General features: G+C 34.5%; 1 long non-coding RNA gene across 4 annotated transcripts in view; it reads right to left on the bottom strand.

The window, feature by feature from the left end:
• Window positions 1-1,207: 1,207 nt before the first annotated feature.
• Window positions 1,208-20,401, bottom strand: part of LOC138709267 (uncharacterized) — a 37,834-nt gene continuing 18,640 nt past the window's right edge. Inside the window, exons 1-4 of one of the 4 annotated variants that reach the window (XR_011334896.1) lie at window positions 14,018-14,032; window positions 13,359-13,584; window positions 9,525-9,593; window positions 1,208-2,580 (exon numbers count right to left, since the gene is read on the bottom strand). This is a non-coding gene — a long non-coding RNA (uncharacterized lncRNA). Of the gene's footprint in view, window positions 2,581-6,419; window positions 6,537-9,524; window positions 9,594-13,358; window positions 13,585-14,017; window positions 14,033-20,401 lie in introns of those variants that run through there. The other 3 variants (XR_011334894.1, XR_011334895.1, XR_011334897.1) reach the window with 3 other exon arrangements.

Here is a 20,401-nt window from a genome sequence, read left to right as displayed (position 1 = left end):
CGTTGTTGTTTTTTCTTTTTGCAAAATATTGTCAAATGTCGTAGAACTTCCTTATTTTGTGCAGAACATTGGACTTTTTTTTAATTCGGTTCCTCGTGCATATTGTGAAATTTCATATTGATACAGGTTTTCAAAATGTTAAAAAATTAGTGCCTTCCAATATTATTAAATTCTGTGTAGTAAACAACTGACCAAAAATATAGATGCCCTATTATAGAATCTTAAAATTTCTCGTCGGTATTGAATATCATGATCCAATGTGTAGATTACTTATTACGTGACCTTCAAATTTTCGTTGATATTTAAACACAATGATAGAAAGGTAATACTTTGGAATATACTTACATTCTGTGTAGACAATAAATGCAATATACTTACATTCTGTGTAGGCAATAAATAACTCAAAGTACATGTTATCTATTTGGAACCTGCATTTGAAGAGTATGATCCCAAAATTCGTTCAGTCCATTTGGCCATTTTCATGATTTATACATAGCCTATATGTGATTACGTTTGAGACTTTTATCATATTTTAAGGTTTTGCAATTTTTAAGATTTATAAATATATGTAGGTAGCATCTACATGTATACATATACATATATGATTATTATTGAGACCTCTATCATTATATTTTAAACTTATTTTCTCCCAAAACAACGCCAATCTTTGTCTAAACGTTTGTGTTTTGTGCATGCAACTTGAAAACTTGCTCAGTCCGTAAACCAGTGGATAAAAGAACTAGCACAGTTCTTACATAAAATGGATTGAACATGTTTTGAGGTCACACTTTTCAATTTTATTTATCGGTATTGAATATTACAATAATCGAAATTTAATGCTTTGGAATATAGGAACTCAAATTCTGTGTAGACAATAAATGATCCAAAGTACAGGTTACCTTTTATGGAACTCGTAACTTCTCATTGGTATTGCACGAATATCACAAGGTGGAGAGTAACACTTCTTAATATACGTAGGCCTACTTTACTTAAATTTTGTGTTAGATTGTAAGTTACCAAAAATACAAATTACTTACTATGGAACTTTCAATTTCTTATTGGTATTGACTATCACAATAGTGGTTTTCAGAGAACGTAAATTCCTGTCACAGGAGTCCATATTTCATATAGATGTGTACAATGTCGTATTGGCGAACTCTGCAACTTAACTCTCTAAAGAAGGACCGGACAAAATAAAGTGGATGAATTAATTTGAGAAGGTAACTTTATTCCAATTGTAAGTTACAAAAATGGCAACAGTGTCCTCGACAGTTGAGATTAATAATACGTTTAGAATTTTTAAATTCTTTTGTTTTAACCAGCTTCATATTAATTATGTCTTTACGTTATCACAGTGTTTGGCATTTGAAACTGTAAATTCTCCTACTTAAAAAAGTACCATCCAGAACAGGGATTGAACCTGAAATCACTTGGGACTCTCATGAATCTTTCCCGTTGAATCGTCACGTTGACAAAGATTTACAAAGAAAAAAATAGAAAACCAAATGATTCAGAGTTCAAGCTCTGTTCTGGATGAAACATTTTTTTGAATCACTTCAAATACTTTTTGATCTTATTCCACTCATAATAAGAAAAGTTACTTACAAGTACATGAAATTAATGGAAAACGGATGATACCTATAATTCACTATTCATATCAAAATTAAAATAGACATGGTTAATAACAGTTTCCTTTGTCAGCTTTCAATACAGTCCTTAAATGCAAACTACAAGTGAATTTGGAATATCAGAAACGAATAACAAAAAATTTACAAGGTTAAACGACAAGGAAAAAAAAGAATTGTATGTCTGATCCTTCGCGAGGAATAACAGTTACTGATCTAAACCTTACTGAATGAGCTCCTCACTCCGATTTTCGCCTGAAAGACGGAGGAGAAAGGCCCAAAATATAAAATTTTACAACACAATACAGGGCTTCAGCAAGAGTTCTGTACCTCAGTTTGATTGTTTTTAAAAATTGCTGGGCTGATTGTTTTTAAAAATTGCTGGCCCCTATTGCCAAATTAAAAAATTGCTGTCCCTTATTGCCAATTTTGAACATTTCTGTCCCTTAGTGCCAATCTAGTTTCGAAATCGTAACTTAGTGAGGTTTCCGTCTTCCGTCCTTCTTCTGTGAATCAGGATTCGAACACACGATTCTCTTAGAGACAAAAAATAATGTCACAGTTAAGATTTAAATTAAGATTTTTTTTTTTTTTTTGTAGAGTGAAAGCAAGTACATCCATATTCTAGGGTTTATCGTGACATTATGACCTTAGGAAGTGTCATAATATATTTTAACTACATCAAGTGATGAAATTAGAGACGTGATATGTGAGAATGCTGTTCTGTTCTGTTATCAAGATAGTGCAGGATAATGGCTGAACTCTACAAATATCACCTCCTTGAAGTTATGTATTTTAGTAAATGAGTACAAAATTTAATTAAAGACTACTGTTGCCATTATAATCCAGCGAAATTACTTCTTTCCTTGGTACCTCTCGTTGTTTGGGTTCTTTTGATTACTGTGATTGTCTAGATCGGGCTTTGTCCCCGTGCCTGAGTAGTAAGCACTGCGACCTGAAACGATTCCAAAAGCAATATTTAAACATTTGAACAAACTAATCTGGTCTACAAGGTTCAGAGATACGATACATTAATATGCTCGTAAATTTGCAAATTGTTATTTCAAAACTTAAAATGATATATACCGGTATCACTTTACAGGAAGAGCCAAACCTAATGGACCGGTACTCCTGAATTCTCTTGATATTGCCAAACCTAACGGACCGGTACTCTTGCATTCTCTTGATATTGCCAAACCTAACGAGCCGGTACTCCTGCATTCTCTTGATATTGCCAAACCTAACGGACCGGTACTCCTACATTCTCTTGATATTGCCAAACCTAACGGATCGGTACTCCTACATTCTCTTGATATTGCCAAACCTAACGGACCGGTACTCCTGCATTCTCTTGCTATTGCCAAACCTAACGGACCGGTACTCCTGCATTCTCTTGATATTGCCAAACCTAACGGACCGGTACTCCTACATTCCCTTGATATTGCCAAACCTAACGGATCGGTACTCCTACATTCTCTTGATATTGCCAAACCTAACGGACCGGTACTCCTGCATTCTCTTGCTATTGCCAAACCTAACGGACCGGTACTCCTGCATTCTCTTGATATTGCCAAACCTAACGGACCGGTACTCCTACATTCCCTTGATATTGCCAAACCTAACGGATCGGTACTCCTACATTCTCTTGATATTGCCAAACCTAACGGACCGGTACTCCTACATTCTCTTGGTATTGCCTACGTTATAAGAAACAAACACTTGGGCGTGTGACTCGAAGTTCGAGATAGTACGAACGTCGGTCAGCAGTACCTGATCTGGCAAAAATAACGATAAATACAATTTCGATTATAATCCAATTTAATATTATTAAATAGCGAACTAAGATTAGTAGTGGTTCGATTCTCGCTTGGTCTCATTGCTTGGTTGGGTTTTTTCCTAGGTTTTCCCCAACCGTAAGGCGAATATCAGGTAATCTATGGCCAATCCTTGGCCTCCTCTCGCCAAATACTATCTCGCTATGATCAATCTCATCGACGCTAAATAACAGAGTAATTCATATAGCGTCGTTAAATAACTAAGAAAAAAATATTAGTAGAAGCGACGACAGCTCAAACTCTACTGATTACAAGGAAAGGACACTGTAGTGTTCTGAGTTTATGAAACCTAGATTTTACATTTGGTAGTCAAATTTGGTTTGTTTGTGTCCATGATAGAAAGAAACTCATTATTTACTTACTTACTTGCAAATGACTTTTAGAGAACCCGGAGGTTCATTGCCGCCCTCACCCGCCATCGCATCGGTCCCTATTCTCATTATAATTAATACAGTCCTAGCATCATATCTCACCTCCATCAAATCCATTTTAATATTATCCTTCCCTCTATATCTCGCCCTCCCCAAAGGTCTTTTTTCCTCTCAAGCCTTTCCAAAAACATTCTATACTTATGCATTTCTGGATTCACCCACACGTTCCACATGCCCTGCCCATCTCAAATATCTGGATTTAATATTTCTAATTATGTTAGGTGAAGAATACAATACAACTTTCTCCATTTTCCTGTAACTTAATCTCTCTTAGCGCCACATATTTTCCTAAACACCATATTCTCGAACACCCTTACAATCTGTTCCTCTCTCGACGTAAGAGCATATTAAATTCTCAAGGAATACGAGAAACTATATAGAAAAAATATGTATATAAATTTAGCTCTTATTCAGGAATTAAAAGTTGCACAGATTAAGGACCAAAGAATATAGCTACTTGCAACTAAATAGAGAAAAACTACGTGCTTCAGAAGAACAATAAATTCTAGAACTAAAAGTTGCACAGATTAAGGACCAAAGAATATAGCTACTTGGAACTAAATAGAGAAAAACTAAGTGCTTCAGAAGAAAAATAATTTCTAGAACTAAAAGTTGCACAGGTTAAGGACCAAAGAATATAGCTACTTGGAACTAAATAGAGAAAAACTACGTGCTTCAGAAGAACAATAAATTCCAGAACTAAAAGTTGCACAGATTAAGGACCAAAGAATATAGCTACTTGGAACTAAATAGAGAAAAACTACGTGCTTCAGAAGAACAACAAAAAAGAACTAAAATTTGCACAGATTAAGGACCAAAGAATATAGCTACTTAGAACTAAATAGAGAAAAATTACGTGCTTCAGAAGAACAACAAAAAAAAGAACTAAAAGTTGTACAGATTAAGGACCAAAGAATATAGCTACTTAGAACTAAATAGAGAAAAATTACGTGCTTCAGAAGAACAATAAATTTTAGAACTAAAAGTTGCACAGATTAAGGACCAAAGAATATAGCTACTTGGAACTAAATAGAGAAAAACTACGTGCTTCAGAAGAACAATTAATTCTAGAACTAAAAGTTGCACAAATTAAGGTCCAAAGAATATAGCTACTTGGAACTAAATAGAGAAAAACTACGTGCTTCAGAAGAATAATAAATTCTAGAACTAAAAGTTGCACAGGTTAAGGACCAAAGAATATAGCTACTTGGAACTAAATAGAGAAAAACTACGTGCTTCAGAAGAACAATAGATTCTAGAACTAAAAGTTGCACAGATTAAGGACCAAAGAATAGAGCTACTTAGAACTAAATAGAGAAAACTACGTGCTTCAGAAGAACAATAAATTCTAGAACTAAAAGTTGCACAGGTTAAGGACCAAAGAATATAGCTATTTGGAACTAAATAAGAAAAACTACGTGCTTCAGAAGAACAATAAATTCTAGAACTAGAAGTTGCACAGGTTAAGAACCAAAGAATATAGCTACTTGGAACAAAATAAGAAAAACTACGTGCTTGAGAAGAACAATAAACTCTAGAACTAAAAGTTGCACAGATTAAGGACCAAAGAATATAGCTACTTAGAACTAAATAGAGAAAAACTACGTGTTTCAGAAGAACAATAAATTCTAGAACTAAAAGCTGCACAGATTAAGGACCAAAGAATATAGCTACTTGGAACTAAATAGAGAAAAACTACGTGCTTCAGAAGAACAATAAATTCTAGAACTAAAAGTTGCACAGGTTAAGGACCAAAGAATATAGCTACTTGGAACTAAATAGAGAAAAACTACGTGCTTCAGAAGAACAATAAATTCGAGAACTAGAGAGTTGCACAGGTTAAGGACCAAAGAATATAGCTTCTTGGAACTAAATAGAGAAAAACTACGTGCTTCAGAAGAACAATAAATTCTAGAACTAAAAGTTGCACAGGTTAAGGACCAAAGAATATAGCTACTTCGAACTAAATAGAGAAAAAAACTACGTGCTTCGGAAGAACAATAAATTCTAGTACTAAAAGTTGCACAGGTTAAGGACCAAATAATATAGCTACTTGGAACCAAATAGAGAAAAACTACGTGTTTCAGAAGAACAATAAATTCTAGAAATTTGTATTCAACTCCACATTATAAACACAGGAATGTCTTGGGAGAGATGGAAATGGACGGATCCATAACATCTAGAACTGAAAATCTCCAGAGAATATTCACCATTAAAATACTTGTGGTTTTCATTCGAATTTCGTAGTGAATTTCTCTATGCTTAGCTTGAAGATCTATAATTCTCCTGGATCCAGTTTTTATATGAAGGTGTGCGAGTGTAAGGTGTTCATATGTTTATCATTCAGATTTGTATAAAATTTGATTATAGTGATAACATATGATCTTACTATGGAGGGAACTCCCACATTGAAAGATGATAATTTCACAACATTTTATTTTGAAAGCCAGCTGAAGAGTAGGTATCTTTACAAACATGAGAAAACATTTTAGGTAATTGTGCCTAATTGTCACATACAGTTTTCTGACCTGGAAATGAGGCTGCAGAATCTCTCACTGGAATAAATGCAGGAGCTGCACCAACTATCTTGGAAACAATCGTATCCTGTCTTGCAAAGTTTTCTAAACCGTAGACTCGGAAGGAACCTTAATTCATAAATTACCAATCAGTATTGCATCACATTTTTTTTAAATATACAGTATAGAAACACTTTTTCTTCTGTCAGACTTGAAAACAAAGACAAATTATACCTCAAGACTGTAATTAAAAATATTCGAGCTGCAGAAAAACTGTATCGTAAGACTGCTACTGCTGCTATTTAGGCCTGTAACTACATCTATAACCATGGCCACTATCACAGCACGAAGAAAGTAAGAAAGTTTTTTTGTCATGGAGATCCTCTTTAGTCAACAAACACATCTGGATGATTCTGAGTTGAATTTCAGGAGGGGAACACTGTGAGCTAGAAGATATATTGCATTAACCCTCGAACAGAATGCGTTTCCAACCCACAAAGAATGGCTACAGCAAGGTTCGCTCACTCGTCCCTAGGTCAGCCACCTCCGTGCGTCACAAGCCAATGCTCGAGCAATGCTTGTGAATGATATCTGTCGCCGAACGTTCGTGCTCTTATAGACTCCTAAGAATACAGCACGCTGCATCGTAAACTTAACCAGAGTGTGCTAATAATGACAATAATTACATACGAATAAATTATGTCGAAATGACTTCGAGTCCAATACCAAAAGTTACCTAGCAATTTCACTTAAATTGGTTGAGGGGGAAGAGGGGACCCAACGAGAATTTTGAAGCCGGGCCCTCTCGTTTCACAATTAGACATGCTAACAGTTACTCCATAGGGATGAACCATCTGAATAGTTTTTCGTAGAAAAATCGGAGTTTTGTTAAATTTCGTGCTCATTAAGTTCAGACAAACAATGTTTTATTCTGTGCGAAAAAACAGTTCATGACAGGTGCAGATCATGCCGAGAGTAGGACACAAGTCACAATAACAAATATCTATGTAAGGTCCTTATTTGAATATTGAATGACTGGAAACAAGAAATTTTACATCAGATTCCTTGATATTGTTGTTCTCAACTGGACCACGATAATACGGCAGAACTGTTCATTGGCAAGGCATTGGCTTCTTTAAATTCAAGAAAAAATATTCACACCCAACTGATTAGAACTCCAAAATTTGCTTGTTTTGAGCTCAGACTCAACTATAATCACCGCACCCATTGCAGTAAAGGTGAAGTATGAATGGAATTTACGGGCTCCATGCATTCCAAAATCCACAGCGGCTGCCTTCACTAAGGTTCGCTGCGAATCCAGCTTTCGAGCAGGAAAACTCCCCTTGTCCCTAGGTCAGTCCCCTCTGTGCGTCGGGGAATGCAATGGAATGACGACGAAACTGGAGAAATGGTGACGGACTGATAAAAATGTCCAATATGGGGAAAAACGGGAGAACCTCGAGAAAAACCTCAACTGCGACCTTGTGTCACTATTGCCCGAGACTCGAATCCGGCCCGGAGATCTGACCACTCACCCATCGCAGGGTTAAGGTGGACTGTGACAACAGTTCATTGGCAAGGCATTGGCTTCTTTAAATTCAAGAAAAAAATATGAATTGTTTATTGAAACAGCAAAGACATGTGGCGTGTGGTATTTTTGTTTCCAAGCTTAATAATCACATTATGAAATTGCATTTGCAAAAATGTACTGGAAAGTCTAGAATTCCAGATGACAGTACCTTACAAAATTCGCCTATGTATGAAGAAACCCATATTAACGGACTGGACTAGTGTTTGTTATGCATATAACAGTTAAAACACTAATAATACACTTTACGTCTTACTCAAACACTAAGAACAATACTAGTATGATTACCATTTACTACAATCAGGTCTGTTAACAAATACGACGTTTTTCCTATATGATACCATGTAGGCGTACAGTTCTTTTATTATATCTTTGCCTGTGAATGACTGGTAATTTCAAATGGCTTATCTTACTTCGTGGGCGTATGAACATTAAAAATCATTGTAAACTTTTCTTTTTCTCTTTCCTCCTTACGCAAACTGTGACTTTGCACAGAGGCAGAGATATAATACGAGATCTCTAACAAAATTACAACAGTGACAGTGTGTGCGACCCTCTATCTGTTTACTCTAGAAACACACCTGACCCTGGCTGGAGTGATAATTAATTTGACTGGTGCTGTCGTGATGAACAGCTATGCCATGTGCAGAGGTATAACGAAAGTCACCGTTTCTGGCGTGTGAGATAAGTAATGGGAACGTTAAGAGCGAGTATCTTATCTTCGCCTGAGTCTGTGGGCATGAAAGCTGACAAGTACTGTAATTGGCAGATTGCTGACGTCACATCTGTTTAGGAGGTGGGACCGCTCTCAGCCGAAGTGGCAACATGCCACTGACTGGACAATGTACTCAAGGACACACCCCAGAAACGCAAAGTGCGAGTGTCTTGCCATTGACGCAGTCAGTGTTGGGTGGTACCGCTCTCAGCTGCACTGGCAACAAGTGCTCACTAACTGGCATTTTACTCAAGGACATGCGCCAGAAACGCTGGCACTAATTTCATGATTTGAAAATTAAAAGTCACTTTCTCTAAACTATCAATTTTGTATTGTAACATTAATGCACTGAGGGTACGAGATAATACGTAAAAATGAAGTGTGTTGACTAGACATTTTATTTTTTCATGTCTAAGAGTACCTTCCCCCCTCCCCATGAGTCCACACCTGTGGAGTAATGGTCAGCGCGTCTGGCTGTGAAACCAGGTGGTCCGGGTTCGAATCCAGGTCGGGGCAAGTTACCTGGTTGAGGTTTTTTCCGGGGTTTTCCCTCAACCCAATACGAGCAAATGCTGGGTAACTTTCGGTGCTGGACCCCGGACTCATTTCACCGGCATTATCACCTTCATATCATTCAGACGCTAAATAACCTAGATGTTAATACAGCGTCGTAAAAATAACCCTCCCCATGAGAATTGATGTTAATTTTTAACAACATTTGAGAGGCATGCATAACATTATATTATGTTTTGGTCGTGTATTTGCGTAATTTAAACAGAACGATGTATTTTTAAACTGAAATACAGACACCCACCTGGACCAGTTTTCTCATGGTTCGGGTTTTGCTGATTAGCCCGGTTGTCTTGTCCTGCCTTGTCCATATCTGTGAACACGAAGCAAATTACATGAAGTAAACCGCATAGGACAAACTCTTCGAAACAAACTCTTGTCTTAAGAGGCATTTCAAAACTCTCCCCATCACCCTTCGCAGTGTCCCTGCATCAGATTATAAATAATGATCCTATATGCGGGTTGTTAATCATCATCGTCTTAGGAAAGATTTCAGAGAGTTATAAAGAATGCTAAAGTGTTTTGCAACAGGAAGATCCCTAACGTTCTTAAACACAAACACCAATTTTTTATATAATATATTAGTTATTTGAATGAAGCATATACCACTGTAGAAGTATTTGAACACTGTGGTGTATGTAGATCTGTCTTGCAGTAAAATTTGTTCCTGTGGCCATAGATCTTCTGCCCAGATCTGCGTTTCGTATGTTTTCGCGGGCTTTGAGGTTACACTTGAAGAGCTGTAACTCAGGCACAATTTCCTCTAGCCACGTAGCCTGGTCAGCCTCACTCCTTGGGCAGATCTCAAGGGTGGGATGGGGCAGAATAGCATCGATGACTGGTGACTCATCTTCCTAGGCTATAAATAACCTAAAAATGCCCGCTGTTTAGTAGACAGAGGCCACACTGTTCTCTCTCCTTCGTGTATCAGTTTATGACTTAAATGAGGGTGTTATACTATTGTGCTTCATAATGAGTAGTGAGTGTGGTCCAGTGTTTGTGTTTCGGGAAAACAGAAACATAGGCGATAAATAATGATGATATAATTGATTCATTGATTGAATATCCTTTTCGGGAAGAAATAATATTGAAGTTTTAAATAAATATTAAAGAGATCCTGAGATGGTATGGGCAACATAAAACAATACCAGCATCTCAAATGTAATTGACAGAGTACGTAAAGAAGTTATTGTCTTTAAAACACAAAAGAAGATATTCTTAGGACTGCTGACTAAAAAAAAAATATATATATGAATATGTTTTCATATTAAACACTTGCATCTGGAGTGTAATTGTCACAATAAGTAAAGAAGTAGTTGTCTATAAAATACAAAAGAAGATAATCTTAAGACTGACTAAAAAAAATAATATTAAATATATTTTCGTATTAAACACTTGCATCTGAAGTGTAATTGTCAAAATACGTAAAGAAGTTATTGTTTATAAAATACAAAAGAAGATATTCTTAGGACAGCTGACTAAAAAAAAAAAAAAAAAAAAAAGAAATATATTTTCGTATTAAACACATCTGGAGTGTAATTGTCAGAATACGTGAAGATGTTATCTTAATATATAAAATTGAATGTGGGTATGTATGTATGTATGTATGTATGTGGGTGTGTATGTTCTCTATACAAATCTACACGCTTTGACCGATATGTGCCAAAGTTTGCACATTTAACCTTCATAACCAAGAGAAGAACATAGGCTACATTAAAATTGTGCAAATGGAAGTTCAATTAATTAAATATATAAAAAATAAAAATAAATAGATCAAATATTCATGTATTATATTAAAATGCAAAATCTTCTACAGTCAATTGTTCTTTATTATTGTCTGTTGTATTCAACATAGACTTTCATGAGGTCTTGGAAATTTTAACACGAAATTAAATTACATTGTTGTTCCACATCATGAAGGCTAAAACTAGATAATTCGTGCAATAAGTATCTTTACGCAGTCCAGGACCATATTATGAATTCCTCGATGCAGTTTTGTAGACAGTGAGCAGACTGTTTTATCCAATTGAATTCTAGAATTCTTTCAAACTATAAGGATTGCTACCACATAGTTTACTTAATATTGAATAGCCATAGTAGACCTACTATTGCGAAATATTGACTCACCAAAATTATGCACTAACAAGAATTTGTGTCAAAAACTCATGCGAAACTTAATATGAGTGGCAATATTAACTAGAAAAATGAAAGGAGATGTTTTTATCCCACGTATTGCTATTATAGCCATTCGATTTTAAGCAATTATTATAAGTTATAGTAATATTTGTGATAATATTACAATATTATAATATTGCAATAATAATATAGAGCCTATTTTACTGTTACTGTTAATCCATCTCTTATTAATAAGTTGTGGTCACTAATGACTTGGCCGTTTATAGAAAAATATGAGTTTCTGTTGTGGTAGTGTTCTACATTGCCTTCTCCAGGAGAGTGAATTCTGATGAGTATAGTCTCCGTTACTGCAAAACACCCTGAAATCCATGTTTTTGATAGAATCCATCCATTACAGATTGTAGTTTGGCCTTGAAGGAAATTAAATATATTGTGGGCAGAAAGGCTTAATAATGCATAATGCCGTGGTACGATAAATATTATCGTCAATCACAATGTTAAATATCTTAAATATCCCTGTAGCATAAGGTCTTAATGTTGTTAAAACTCTATTCATAGGTGGGATGGAATTATTTCGATTAGTCAGTTTCTTTGGATATTAGTGGCACTTTCTTTAATATTCGTCACTAGGGAGGAGAAAACATAAGTAAATATGTGTTCGTATTGGTTTTATATACAGTAGTTCCCTTGCCGAGATCTCCGATAAGTCTAACAAACAGTTTATTTAGAAACAGACCAAAATTTAAAACCCGGGCAACGCCGGGTAATTTAAGCTAGTTGTCAATAAAATACAAAAGAAGATATTCTTAAGACTAATGTCTAAAAAAAAAATAATGTGAAATATGTGTTCATATTAAACACTTGCATCTGGAGTTTAATTGCCAGAATAAATTGAGTTATCTATAAAATATAAAAGAAAATATTCTGAGTACTGATGACCAAGGGAAAATAATATGGAATATATTTTCGTAATAAAGTTATTGTCTATAAAATACAAAAGAAGATATTCCGATTACTGCTGACTAAGGGAAAAAAATAATATGCAATATATTTTCGTATTAAACTCTTGCATCTGTAGTGTAATTGTCAAAATACGTTACCTATAAAATATAGTAGAAGATATTCTTAGGGCTCCAGTAAAAAAAAAAAATGAAATATATTTTCGTATTAAACACTTGCATCAGGAGTGTAATTGTCAAAATACGTAAAGGAGTTATTGTTTATAATCTACTCGTATAACATACAAGATAAGATAGTGTCTATAAAATACAAACGAAGGTGTTAGGAATGCTGACTAAAAAAATATAGAATATTATTTTCGTATAAAAACACTTGCATCTGGAGTCTAATTGTCACAATACGTAAAGAAGTTTTTGTCTATAAAATACAAAAGGAGATAGTCTTAGTACTACTGACTAAGAAAATAACAATATGAAATATATTTTCGTATTAAACGCTTTCATCTGAAATGTAATTATCAGAATACGTAAAGAAGTTATTGTCTATAAAATACAAAAGAAGATAGTCTTAGTACTACTGACTAAGAAAATAACAATATGAAATATATTTTCGTATTAAACACTTTCATCTGAAATGTAATTATCAGAATACGTAAAGAAGTTATTGTCTATAAAATACAAAGGAAGATAGTCTTGGTACTACTGACTAAGAAAATAACAATATAAAATATATTTTCGTATTAAACACTTTCATCTGAAATGTAATTATCAGAATACGTAAAGAAGTTATTGTCTATAAAATACAAAAGATAAAATCACACATTACTAGACTACAAGGAATAATTATATTTGTGTTGTATTGGCCCAGGGTAAAAACGCGTTACGACGGAGGCCATAATTATTTGTACTGAAAGGGGATTTTACCCAAAAGAAAATATTTATTTTGATCATATATGAAATCATTATTTCAAGCATTAACTTACTTAGTTGATCGTGTAGTTCGCTGCTACAACTTCTTTCGCTTGAAATACTTCCACCGCTTGCTGCAAATCCCGACTAGATAACTCTTTCTTGCTTGGTCAAACTTCGTCCCTCCTTATATACCAAGACAACTACTTTTTATACAATCGTTAAGAGGGGGGACTCCCCTCCTTTGACTGGGAATCCCGCTGGTCATGTTGTAGTATTTCGCGACGCAATATGGTGCAACTGCGAAGAATATAATTATTATTGAAGGTCATTGTCAGTAATACCAACCAAAGGGAAAACTTATTCGCACGATTTATCAATTTATTTAAAACTCTTGTTCATAAACAAAGACTGATGGATAAGATAAGGAATGGACATTAAAAGAAGTAAACACAGAAATAAGTTAACAAAATGTGGTAACAAATGAAAAGAACACGTTCAATTGAAGACTGATTATTGTATTCCGAAACGAATAATAATCATCTATCTACATCTTGGAAGGAGGAATATTAGTGGACCAAAAAACGTTACATAAGCAGTCTTTAAGTAGGGTTACCATGGGAAGAAATTCTACAGGAGGACATGGAATCTAAAAGAAGAGGAAATTTCTGAAAAAAGGAGGACTTTTTAAAAATTGGTATGAACAAAATTAAAGATAAAAACAATGGCTCACCTTAGTCAGTTTTCTCACTAGTTGCTAGATCAGTATTACATCTGTACCCTACTTATCGGTGGAGCCCACTTTGTGCACAAGAGCCTGAAGAGACAAACTTGTATCTTGTAACAAATAACTATGAAACTGTTCACAGAACATGTCCTTGAAATTATATTTCACTATGATGATACCTCTGACTGTCTCTGTTAGCATGCGATTTCGTTCTTTTGTCCATTCAGCATATATTAGGGAAAATACTCTCTCAATACTTCCATTGTGATTTGGCATAAATAAATAGAATTGACATATTTATTTGAGTTTTGAGAAAGTTTCAGTGCTCGCAGAACTATTGGAATTGAATAATTTGCACGATTGTTTATCTAAACTTATATCTTTGTTCAAATTAACTTGATTAGTATATCTTTGTACATTGAAGGATAAAATTGATAGAATAGCTTAGAATCATGAATACTGACATTTTTAAAGTGTAAGAGTTCAATGCATGTCAATATATCATCATATTTTATGTTTTATGTACTCTAGCTTCAACCATTGAAAGCAGTTAAATTCTTTCATAGGTTTTCATCATTTGTTTAGATATTCTATGCATAATATTGCACATTATTCAATATTCATATTAATTCTAGTTGAAATGCGAAATGCTGGATATTTCGAATTTCTTTAAAATGTTAGCCGGACAGGATAAAATGATTAAAAACGAGGACATGTCCTCCTTTAGCCGGACGGATGGTAACTCTATCTTTAAGTATTAAAAATGATTTGCTATACAAACTGTAATTATCGCCACGCTATAAGAAGGTTCTTGGCTTGGCTTTTAGAAGGCTGGACAGGGAACAGGTCCTTTTACTCGTACTTAGACCCATTGTGCGCTTCATATATGCGATGATTATCCATATTCGACAGAGTCGCATTTGTGAACCCGACGCTGACAGAGGGACCATCGTGCCTTAGCCCCTGATAGAAACAGGCCCCATCCACAGACGAGTAGTCTGATAAGCTGGGGGTTCCCGCCCCCAAGTCAGCATCGTGAAACCTACGCTGATGTGTGGACCATCCTGTGTGAGCTCCTTACAGAGCCAGGTCCCATCCGCACACGAGCAGCCTGATGACCCCACGCTCTTCCTATATCAACTCCCTGCGGATCCTACGCATGCAATTTTAACGAAATTCAGTGAAAATATTTATATGTATCCCTGCATAATCTGAGATCAAACGTTGAGATTGAGCAGTGTTAAATATCTTGAAAATTAGGAGCTAAAAATTATTATGTAAATCAGAACTATAAATAAATAAATGTCTAATTTAAAAAAGGGTTTGTAACCTAAAGTACCCTAGATATCTTGGATTTCTCAATGTTGAAATATTTCCCTTGAATCAGGGTCCGTATGACAAAATATGAACATGCTGTATTTAAAATTAATGTGCATGAAATCATAGCCGTATTTTGATATTGTACCGCCCTGGGCAGTTTATATTTTGTCGCCTCGTTCTATAATCGATTCATTGCAATGCGCAGTCAAGAGTCATTACTTCGAAAATTCTAGCAGTCATAAATCACATGTACTCAGTTTCAAACAGAAGGGTTCTGCTCTTGGAAGAATTGATTAAAAATTGACAGTCATACCAAAATTTACATATAATTTTTTAAAACAATTATCAGTACCATCTTTTGAAATTCAAAAAATCATCTCGCAAATTCTTAAAGATTCCCTGCAGATTATACAATTTCATTTATACAACTCAGAAGGTCTTACTTAAGGATATGCTGATTTTAAATAAAATGTTTTATTTATAAATATAATTTTAAGGTCATCTTCTAATGATGAAAGAGTAATGGAACGGAGAAAAATTCCTTCCGGCGCCGGGATTTGAACCCGGGTTTTCGGCTCTACGTGCTGATGCTTTATCCACTAAGCCACACCGTATACCCACCCCGGCGTCGGACAGAATCGTCTCAGATTAAGTTCCAACTCTTGGGTTCCCTCTAGTGGCCGCCCTCTGCACTACGTCATAGATGTCTATGAACGTAGGACCGAAGTCCACACATGTGCTGAGGTGCACTCGTTATGAGTGACTAATTGGCCGGGATCCGACGGATTAAGCGCCGTCTTAAATCACGAAGTGATTTACGCATATCATATATATTATTTTAATGTACCGAAGTACATATGATATTTCCATGCAGATATTCTGCGTCATCATATGATAAAAGAGTAATGGAACGGAGAAAAATTTCCTCATCTAAGATTTTATTTTATTATTGATATTCAATGGTGCTTAATTATTACATTTTATTTTTATAATAATATTCATACTTAATTAAATATATTTATTTGCTATTCATTTCCGGATCCTTGTGGTCATCCTCAATTAAGACCGGACGATTTATTTCTCTCTCTCTCTCTCTCTCTCTAAAAATAAATTAAAAAAATAACAGTTAACTAATATTTTTGATAAATTAATTTAACGTAGATTTTACTACGTTGTACTTACCGGAGGAAATAAAATGTAGCTATCATTTACTGGCGAAGAATAATTGTCCATGCCGTCTACTGTATCTGTACGATTTTATTCAACAATATTATCTCTTAAGTCATAAACAGCTGACACTAAAGTATCAAGTCTTGCATTCAGCGAGAGGTTCACATAGGGTGACATATGCATTTATGACCGTGTCAAATATGCAGTAGGCCTACATAAAACATAATATTAAGGGGAGAAGATGGTATTTTTTGGTGAAAAATGAGTAAATTAAAAAAAATTCTTTAAAATACTCTGTGATATGTGTGGAATGCATAGCATAACATTTTGTTGGTATTTGTGCCCTTATGGGATGTTGAGTCGCCATTTTTAAACTTCTTGCGTTATGGATTTTTAAATCACTCGCCCACTTTTATCGTTGTTTCTGGTAAATTAAATTTAAAAAAAAAAATTCTTTAAAATACTCTTTGATATGTATGGAATGCATTACATAACATTTTGAGGTATTTGTGCCCTTATCGGATGTTGAAACGTCATTTTTAAACTTCCTGCGCTATGGATTTTTAAATCACACGCCCACTTTTATCGGTTTCCAGTAACTTCATTTTTTTTGCTACATTGCCAGACAAAAATGAATATATTTTCTGAACTATTAAGGATACATGCATGAAAATTAGAACACACATTCTTTAGACTATTATGAAAAGTTTCTCTGTAACAGAATTTTGTTAATTGATTTCATTTTAAAAATACGTCCGTTTGTTTGCAAGAAAGTAAATCAGAAAATTGTTATTAAATTTTAATTGTTTATTTTACAAACGTAGGGACCAATATCAAAATTCTGTTACAGGCAGTTTGTAGAACATGCTTTTGCAAATTCATTGCAAAATAAGTTTGAATCGGTTTTAGTACAATCCTGCATTGGGTATATTTTTTTCAAATTTGGCCCCCAAATAATTTTTTTTTCAGAATATTTAAATTTGGTTGAGTTCCTACAGCTATGAGCTCTCTACATACAAAAAATTAATATTTTACACCAAATAGGAAAAAAGTTTTAAAAGATACCATCCTCTCCCCTTAAGAATAAAATGGTGGGCTAATTATTTCATAATGACTAAGTACTTGTATAAAATCACGAAGATCTGTGGATTATAGAGACTTCAAAGTATCGTAACAGAAATGCAAAGGAAACTGCAAAGGAAGATTTCATTGAGGAATTGAACAGTAGAGATTTTAACGTGAATACAGATGAGGTACGAAAGACAATTGAAAACCATTAAACTGTAGATAGAGAAGAAGTGAGTAAGATAGGATGGATTAAGTAGAATGGATGACATTTGACGGCCGAAACTGGCATGGTTCAATCTGATAGTTTTTTTTGGGGGGGGGGGGCGAGGGGAATTGTAACAGCTTAAAGAAAATCCTTTGCAATTGTATTAAATCAGATCTGCTTATTTTATTACATTTACATTAAGAATTATTAAATCTGTTTAAAGATTTCACTTATTCTATTTGTAATAGTCAATGGTCCACAATAACCGAACGACCGGTTATTTTTTAAAATATACACCGGATCAAATGTTTCCTTTTATTATTTTTTACTGTATGTAATCAACCCTGTATGAAAATTGTCTCGTCGGCCATTCATAGATAGGGTATGGGTTACTACTATACTCATCTCTCCATAGAAGGCAAAATTAAATTCGACTTTGATTCAGTATCAATAATAAATGCCTTCTTAATCGTTGACATTCTCTGATCGGCTTATAATGTACATATATCTGGAGGTATTGGAGCATTTCAAACGGCGAGAAACTTTGACTTCAGTATTTTATTGGTTATAAGAGAATAGAGTGTCCGTCGAAATGTATCATAATTGTAAAAATTATGCAATTTGTGTTATAGTTTATTTTTCATATCTATAACGCTAATGTGAGGGAAGTAATTAACTAAATGTAATTTCATATCCTCTTATTATTTTCTGTATTTTGTTTAGGGACGTCATTGATGATCTTCAGCATCTAATGACGTTCTTGTAACTATCTTTTGGTTGGTTTACAGTTGATTGCAAATTGTTCTTTGATTTGTATTGCAAATAATTTCTCATTTTGTTTTCCTCACTAATTTACTGACTTTAAAATGTAAAAAAATAATAACCGAAAAATAACCGGTTAACCGGTTATTCTTGATCGGTTAACTTCCTTCAGGTTAAATTAATTTTAAAATAACTGGTTAACCTGTAATCGGTTATTTTTCCATTAACCTCCTATCCCTACTTGAAACCAAATGACTTGAAAAATGTGAACCAGGCTTAAGGCGCTTAAGCAAATATCACCAGGAGTTCATATGTCATATGATACCTCTGACCTCCATCGGCTGCAGTAGCAACGTGCAACGTGACATACTTGTAATTGCTTAGCAACTCTTCGTGTTGAAACATGTTCGACACTGTCGCTGCGTGCACTCGGTTGATTGCGCAATACAACTTCGTTCTGTACACTGTATACTACAGACATTATAAAAAATCACACAAATGAAGATCGACATATTGTTGTCATTATATCATCACATAAAAATTATTTATATGTATCATTTATGTCGATCCTGCAGGTCAAGACCTTCATGTAATATCATGCTTATTGTAGTGTGTGTGTGTGTGTGTTTTTTTTTAATTCTGAAAAGCCATTAGTTCTCAAAACTAACGACAGATGGATTTTGGAAAATAGGAAAATTATCTAGGAAAATTGACATTTCACTAAAAACTACTATTTTTTCTGAAAATCTTTGGGTTGCAAGCTTCAAAATGAGGGGTTATTCATTCAAATCCATTCAGTCGTTTTCCCGTAATTTCCATTACCAGTTAAAATTACATATATAAATATTAGGCTATGCGTAACATATGCAAGAGATAAAAATTATACAAGTGTTAAAATTTTTTTGTTATACATAATTACCGGTATATTCTCTTCGTACGGTTTCCTAGCCCATATATTTCTCTTCCAAATGAGACTGATTTAAATGATCTAACCATATAATCAAATGAATAAAAATTTACCCTTCATATTCATAAAAACAATAATTAAAAAACCGTGGTCTGTTGGTCAGCATGCTGGCTTCCAGATCTGGAGGTCCCGACTTCGATTCCTGGGTTCGGCTCTTTGTGTCTAGAGTCTGGAAATTTCTATGAATGTGATTGTGAGTGTGCCAGTTGTATTGGTTTTATAAATCGTATTATGTACTTATTATTTTATTATAGTAAGGATAAAAATACTTGCACAGTTTATTATAGTTTTATACATTATTAAGGGTACGGATACTTATATTTGTAGATAGAAACTTAATAGTCCGCTAGCTTGAGCTGTCACAGAAATGGCGTCGCGCGCAACGTTCTATTTGACCTATCTCGTATGCTCTGTGCAGCTACTGATTTAGGGACTTGAAGAAAGTAATGAAAAAGAATGCGTCAGGGCTGGCAAGCACAAGTGCAAGCCTGGTCACGTGGTTTCGGTGGATGAACCTCATTTCCGCTCGGGGGGGATTGGATCAGTTATCATTCTTACTAACTCACGCATCTGACCATCCCGACACGTAGAGATACTTACTTTCAGCTTGTTTAAACAAAAGCCGCCCTAAATAAGGGTTCGATAGATCGGCCTACTAATCAATTCATAAAGAATAATAAGTAAACAAAACAATTTTGTGACACTTGGAAAGAAAAAGAAAAAACATTAAGATAAGAAAACGTAGGAAATCATTTACAATAAAAATTTTGTTGGGTACAAATGATTACTAATTATAGCTAAGGATGATTTTAACACGTGAGATCCTATGGCATCAATCGTTGCATCAGAAATTTTATATTGTTTAAGTTGATTTAAAGTTTTACGTGGGATTGTGCCA

Source organism: Periplaneta americana, chromosome 11 (genome assembly GCF_040183065.1).
Source record: "Periplaneta americana isolate PAMFEO1 chromosome 11, P.americana_PAMFEO1_priV1, whole genome shotgun sequence".
NCBI lineage: Eukaryota > Metazoa > Arthropoda > Insecta > Blattodea > Blattidae > Periplaneta > Periplaneta americana.
The sequence above is the reverse complement of the archived record's forward strand: the minus strand, read 5'-3'. Positions and strand labels throughout refer to the sequence as shown.